Genomic DNA, 8,239 nt, shown 5'->3' with positions numbered 1-8,239 from the left:
GAGGATGGTTAGACTTCACAGTATGCACATTGGTTCCCCCCCCCCTCCCCACATTTACATAACTGCACTGACAGCAATGCAGGGAGGGAGATTTACTGGTAACAGAAACATCTCTTTGCCTTCAGTGTAATCTGTTTAAAGCCCCCTCCCCTCTAATGTGTGTTTCTGTAAAATCTCTCTCCCTTCAGTGTAATCTGTTTAACAGAAACATTAGGGGGGAGGGGGCTTTAGGCCATTACATCTCTCTCCCTTCAGTGTAATCTGTTTAACAGAAACATTAGGTGGGAGGGGGCTTTAGGCCTTTACATCTCTCACCCTTCAGTGTAATCTTTTTAACAGAAACATTAGGGGGGAGGGGGCTTTAAACAGATTACACTGAAGGCAGGGAGATACAGGGAATGTACTGTATTGTTCATCATGTATTTTGTTTATTGCAATGCTGTGTATAAAGTATAAGGTTTTTTACAATTAGATAGATGTAATCCTTGGTATTGTAAGGGTTAGCTTTGGTTTTAAATTGTGTTTTCTGGCTGGTACTTACAGTATATATTGATTTTGGTTTACTTGATTGGTTAAAATAGTTGACTTGTTTGGAAGTGTTTGTATTTACTGGTAGAGTAGCTTGCAATTATATTGTTAACATTCATTTGCAGAATGTATATGGTGCATAGATTTTATGCATCATTTATACAATGTAAATGCAATGTACTGTGTGGATTGGAATGTTATGATTTATATTGTAAAATCAGTTAGGATTATTAAATGGATTATTATTATTGTCTGTATAGAGAAGCGTTATCTGTAGGACAGTATGATTTTGATAACCATTCTACATGTATTTGTATATTGGTTCATCATGAGTGTATATATACTGTATACTGTATATATATATATATATATATATATATATATATATATATATATATATATATATATATATATATATATATATATATACAGTGTATATATAAACACAGTATATACTGTATATGTATAGGGATTGTTATTATATATATACTGTATATATATCCAGTATATATATACAGTATTTATTTATTTCTCTTCATGTATTTATTTATTTATTTAGATTTATTTAGTAATTGTGGGGCTGCTGTGCGTGAATTTTTTTTTATTGGGGGTGAGGGGGGTGTTTGGCCCTTGGTGTGAGTTTAGGACTTGCAGCAGCAGCACAATTAATAAATAAATCTAAATAAATAAATAAATAAATAAATGAATATAAATAAATACATTTAAAATACATTTTTATTGATAGTGTAGATGTGCAGAGGGTCTCCAGAGCAGAACCGCACTGGTTTCAGGTCTGGGGACCCCCTGCCCCCCGAGATACAGACCCCCTTTGGGGGTGCCGGTATCCCTCTGCTTGGTTTAACAGACCGCGGTCACGTGATCGGGGCCTTTAAACGCAGAGGGATACCGGCACCTCATAAAGGGGGCTGTATCTCAGGGGGCAGGGGGTCAACCGACCTGAAACCACTGCGGTTCAGCTTCCGAGACCCCCTGCACATCTACACTATAAATAAAAATGTATTTCAAACGTATTTATTTGTATTTATTTATTTATTTATGTATTGCGGGGATGCTGTGTGATTTTTTTTATTGTGGGTAGCGGGGGTGGGTGTGGTTATTTACACGGGATCCCCCTCCCACATTTACATACAGTACACTGCACTCAGAAACACAGGCCAGGCAGATTTAACACACACACACAATAGGGGGAGGTTTTTTTTACATAGATTGCAGGGAAGCTTAATGCACACACACAATAGGGGGATAGGGGGAGGGGTTTTTACATAGATTAGAGAGAAGGCAGGGAGTTTTAAAAGCGAGAATAGGGGGAGGGGGGTTTACATAGATTACAGTGAAGTCAGGGAAATTTAACACAGACATGAAAAATATGTATTGAATGTATTAATTGTTTAATATGCCTTAACCCCTTCATTACCTTAGCGGCTATACGCTATGGTAATGAAGCAGCATTTCTGTATTTTTAATAATATTGAGCAGGAGCAGGGGGCCCCCTGAGTTTAGATTTCTGTCTCAGGGAACCCCATGCTCACTGTACAATATTATTAAAAATACAGAAATGCTGCTTCTTTACCATAGCGCATAGCCGCTAAGGTAAAGAATGATTCTTTAATGATATGTGTGTTTTATTCACAGTGTAGATGTGCAGAGGGTCTCCGGAGCAGAAACGCAGAGGGATACCGGCACCTCATAAAGGGGGCTGTATCTCGGGGGGCAGGGGTCCCCCGACCTGAAATCAACGCGGTTCAGCTCCCGAGACCCCCTGCACATCTACACTATAAATAAAAATGTATTTCAAATGTATTTATATATTTATTTATTTATTTATGTATTGCGGAGATGCTGTGTGATTATTTTTTATTGTGGGTAGTGGGAGGGGGTGAAGGGGGTATTAGCCCCAATGGTGCTTGTTTTGGGCTTGCGGATGGTAGCGGGAGTGGTTAACCCCTTCATGACTGTAGCGGTATTAACTGCTACGGTCGTGAAGGGGTTAAGTGCACCCGCAACCCCCCCGCAAGTCCTAAACTCACACCAAGGGCCAAATACCCCCTTCACCCACCCCCGCTACCCACAATAAAGCGGGCACGGTGGGTTAACCCCTTCATTGCCTTAGCGGCTATACGCTATGGCAATGAAGCAGCATTTCTGTACTTTTAATAATATTGTGCAGTAGCAGGGGGTCCCTTGAGTTTAGATTTCTGGCTCAGGGAACCCCCTGCTCACTGTACAATATTATTAAAAATACAGAAATGCTGCTTCTTTACCATAGCCCATAGCCGCTAAGGTAAAGAACGAGTGTTTATTTACTGTATATACTGTATGTGTTTTATTTATACTGTACATGTTCAGAGGGTCTCGGGAGCTGAACCGCGTTGGTTTCAGGTCGGGGGACCCCCATTCCCCCCGAGATACAGGCCCCTTTTGGGGGTGCCGGTATCCCTCTACTTGGTTTAACAGGCCGCGATCACGTGATCGGGACCTTTAAACGCAGAGGGATACCGGCGCCTCATAAAGGGGTCTGTATCTCGGGGGGCAGGGGGTCCCCCGACCTGAAACCAACGCGTTTCAGCTCCCGAGACCCCCTGCACATCTACACTATAAATAAAAATGTATTTAAAATAATTTTTAATGTGTCGCTGTTTGCGCAGAGAGAGCAGCGGATCTCTCTCTGCTGCAAACACATCTCGCCCCCAGTATGTGCATATACATTACTGTATGTGTACAGTAATGTATGTTAGGGGTTATAGGGGCTGTTGTTATACAGTATATATATATATATACAGTATATATACTGCATTACAATTCACTATAGGGGACGGCTTCAAGAGAACAGCTCGTAAGCGCCCTCATGTGTTTTTACACGGCATTGCAGTATTGTAGCTAGCCGGAATAAAATGCTTCAATCCCTGCCGGGAAAATAACGCAATGCACTCGGGCAGAAAACTGTCACAAACCTCAATACACCCGAGTATACCCGAATTCGCGGGACTAGCCGAGCTCAAATAAAGTGTGTCGCCACTGTACTCCCAAGTGAATGGAAGCTTTGTTTCCCCCCCCCCCCCGGTGTTTGGGTAATTTCCTGATGAAAAGGAAAAGGCACAATAAAGCCTATTATAATTTCACATTATAAAGCCTCCTAATTGTGTACCTCTGTGAACGTCCGTCTACACGGCTGCCGCATTTCGCTTTTTCTGTGTGACAGGCACGGCAGAGGCGAGTGGCTTCCTGCATCCGTAGAATCGGGTTGACCCATGGAAGCAGATGGCACAATGCAGTGTCTGGACAAGGGCAAGTTCAGATAAAGATCATCGAGAGGGAGGCTATGCAAAGTGTGTAACCTTTTATGCATGGCGACGAGGTACAGGTGTTGAAAGTGGGCGTACTCTAATGTGAGTCATTAACGTATAAATACAAGATCCATTTTGTGGATTCACTGCACATTGAATACACATCGACTAAACATCAAATATACATTCTTGTGTTTGTATTTCTTTCTACTTGCAGCAATGCCTGTTAAAAAGATTTCAAAGGATCTCAGCATGAGAATTAAGGAGATGTGCACAAGCGGACACCGAATTGCAGATATCCATCGCTGGATAGCTGCTTCTGGCATCGTTGTGCCATCAACCACCGTGTGCTATCATGCACACGGAAAAAACAAACAACACACGAGGACACTAACGGTAAATAATGCGTAAGTATATTTATATAACTATATAATACAGTATATATATTGTTTACATTGCTGCATATTAATAGAACAATATATTGTGTAGATCTCTCTAATTTTATAGTTATTTCGGTATATTTATACTGCACCGACACACTTTATTCGAGCAAATACCCAGTATGTACCTGGCAGATACCTGGAATGCGCCGCTCCTCACCTCTGACAAGCCCCGTTGCGTTTGCCTTCCCAGCCTGGGTTTATGCCTGGCTGACGGACGGCTGATCTGTTAAATGATAATGATTAGGATTTAATAGGCTGCAATGCTTCGCGTGTCTACCAGATGGCATAAATTCATGAATTCTAATGCAGTATATATATATATATATACTGTGCAGTATTGCAGCCAGCGGGAATAAAATGCTTCAATCCCTGCCTGAAAATACCTCAATGCACTCGGGCTGAAAACAGTCACAAACCTCAATACACCCGGGTATACCCGAATTCGTGGGACTAGCCGAGCTCGAATAAAGTGTGTCGCCAGTGTATAACTACAGTATATATATTTATATTGCTGCATATTAATAGAACTATATATTGTGAAGATCTATCTCATTGTATACTATTTTTACTGCACATTATGTGCTGTGCTTGTGGCCTACTGCACTGTAACTTACCGGATTGTTGTTTTTCTGTACATTGTAGGGAGACAACTCTTCTGGTCGACAAAATAAGTGAGGAGAATGATGAGAAGCGTGCATTAAGGGTCAAATACACTCTGCAGCAAAATCACAATCTCACTGTAACCGAGACCAGCATAAAGAAGATGAGACGCAGAATTGGATGGAAATATGGACGTGTGAGGTTAGTACCGGACAGTACAGGAGGTAAAAGTGTTGTTTAAGAGACTGTATTGTACCTCTAAAATTATTTATTCTTTGTCATTACAGAGCGTACCCTATGATAAGGGACGTTAACAAAATCAAGAGAGTGGTCCAGGCCCAGGCATGGATCGACAGTGGAGAAACTTTCCAGGATTGCATCTTCACTGACGAGTGTACTGTTTCGCTGGAGAGATTTGCCACCTTTCTATTCCACGAAAAAGGTCGCATATCTATGAAGCCGCGTCCAAAACACCCAGTGAAGATGCATGTGTGGGATGCCATCTCTAGGCGTGGACCAGGATGCATCGTCATCTTTGAAGGTACAGTAAAATGTATGTCACACGCTTTTGCCTTATGCACTGTACTGTACTACAGTAGCGACATTTTTTATTGCACTGAATGCCGCCGGCAAGCCGGGATCTACCCCAGCTGCCGCCAGTAATAAACGCGCGCCGCCGCGTTTCCCCCACGCACCCCCCCCCTCCTCTTCGCGCGCAATTTACCCCCCCTTCCGGACCCCGAACCCGGCTTCTGCTCTGCCCCTCTGCTTCCCCGCACCCCCGCTTACCTTAATTTGATCTCCAGGGGTGTCGGGGAAGCCTGCGGAAGTCGGGGAAGACGGGGAAGCCGGGCGCGCATGTTACTGTGACGTCACAGTGCGCCGCCACACGCCGCGGCTACCCGCTTCCCAGACGCATGCAGCCGGCGGTTTTTACTCTAATAAAAGCTGCCGCTGCTGTAGTGTGCAGTTTTTTGAGCACTTTTCTTTTCTTGTTATAGGAATCATGAATAAAGCTTTTTTCCAAGAGAAAATTGTGCCTGAGAGTGGAATACATCACACGTGAGTTGACGGATGGTCACCGTTTCTACCAGGACAACGATCCGAAGCATACAGCGTCAACAGCGCATATCCTTGAGCGCGGTATCAACTGGGTGAAGACGCCAGCGGAGTAAGTGCGGTAACCGTGTCATTTTTTCCCACTGTTTTTACTGTGTTCTGTATCTCTTAAACTAATTGTCCTTTTTTTCCACTCCAATGACAGATCGCCAGACTTTAATCCTTACAAAATGGTCTGGCATCAGCTGAAGGACCGTATCCTAAAAGTGTTTAAACCCTCTAAAAAGGATGAGTTGTCGCAAGGCATACTGAGTTTTTGGAACGATGTACTCACCGTGGAACGATGCAATAAATATATTGACCATATTGCGACTGTGTTGCCCATTGTGATCGCGCGTAATGGGCAAGCATCAGGAAGGTATTATGGTATAGTACTGTACTGTAGTATTGTAAGTACAGTATGATACAGGTAAGTATGGCACAGATTTTTTTTCACCTAAGAGATCAGCACCAGCCATCTGGTTGCAAAGTATTTAACAGTAGTCACAATATACAGTAGTTCCAGTATAGACTAGTTTGACAGTACTATACAGCACACAATGCCATAATACAGTATGCACATAACTGCACTAATTTTTTGTTTTCTTGTCTTTTCGGAAAAAAAGGATGGACTGGGGGAGAGGAGGGGTATCGTGTAAAGTTTGAACTGTTTGTACAGTTAAGTGTACAGTAACTAAACTGCAGTCATGATATACACAAAACCTCTCTCAATGAACTACTGTACTGTACACAGAATGAGGAAGAAGATAAAGACGGAAAAAATTATATTACTATATATATATATTATTATATATTATATATTATTAATTAATATTATATCAATGTGCATTATTCATGATTATCCACTGGCCCTCAATTTCCATCTGACAGAAGAACTTAATAAAGACTGCATTTTGTATTATTCATGATTATTTTTATATTGCTTTTTTTGTTCCTGATAAAATAAATATTTATTTACATTCATGATAATCATAATCATTGACAACAACACCCCCCCCCCCCCCACACCTACACCAAAGAAAAATAAAGAATGACAAAAAGTGGTAATTTACTGCATCAACAACATGAATCAGATAATGGTTATTTTAACTCTCAATTCTCATAGTGCTGTGCAAATCAGATTTACATATCAAATTAGAGAAGGGATTTTCAAAAGCGTTACCGTAAACAAAGCCTCAAAGGGTTGGGGGGGGGGCATGGGTGAGTCATGCGCAGTAATCATCAACTAACTCCCATCCCAAAGAGGATTACACGCAGGCGCAGCAGAGAGGTGATGCTCGGCTAGAGACAGATTAAAAACAAAATGGCAAGCTTCAGAAACGGAATGACTCTGTAGAGGTGTCTGTCGATAAGATTTTCAAATCCTTGAGCGAGCGCTTGTGCATGGGGGAGGGGGATTCAGGGTACAGCTGCATGAAGGATTAGCTGTACTGCAGTTCAAAGAAATTACATAATTTCAAAAGGCAGGTTATCATAAGAATTTGATCCCAAAACCCCCAAATACATTACATAAAAAGTACACAAACCAACCATTTGCAGTCAAACGCACAGGGTCACAGTCAAAAGCCACAGCACAGATTGAATATCATAATATCAAGTTGGTCTAGGCAGGTTTGTGGAGAAAATAAAAATAAAAAATGAGGAGAAAAAAAAAATATTTTTTTTTTGGTCACTCACTCTGGAACTTCGCAAGCAAGCAGTGGTGAATTTACAGGCGCATTCCAGCTATCAAGCAGGAATGTGATTGAAACCAGAAAGACACACATTCAAAGGAATGGTGTGGGAGAGGTGTACTGCACTGTGGATAAGATAAGAAGTTGAAATACTGCAGTGCAGTTAATTATCCTGTGAGTGTGCGGGGGCGATCGAGGGGAGAGCGCTGTATATGCCGAAATGTGATACTTTAACAACACACGCCTATGCGTTTCAACAATTTTCAAATGAGACATCAATTTTCAAATGAGACAGCACTGCAAATGCATGTATAAATATGCAAATTTACAATTACTGTGCGCGCACACGCATACTGTGTACTGACGTAGGTTGAACTGCAAAAGTATTAGTCTTTGAAGACAACACCTCGCAAACGCCCCCCCCTGAGTTTTTAGACGTATTGCAGTATTGCACACAGCGATAATAAAATGCTAATACATTACAAGCGCTAAAATGCCGCAATACACTCGGGACAAAAAAAAACATACTGCATCTGCCCGCGGTTATCAGAATTGCGCCGCTACGGCCGCA

This window comes from Ascaphus truei, unplaced genomic scaffold (assembly GCF_040206685.1).
Source record: "Ascaphus truei isolate aAscTru1 unplaced genomic scaffold, aAscTru1.hap1 HAP1_SCAFFOLD_393, whole genome shotgun sequence".
In the NCBI taxonomy this organism is placed as follows: Eukaryota; Metazoa; Chordata; class Amphibia; order Anura; family Ascaphidae; genus Ascaphus; species Ascaphus truei.
Note: the sequence above shows the minus strand (reverse complement) of the source record.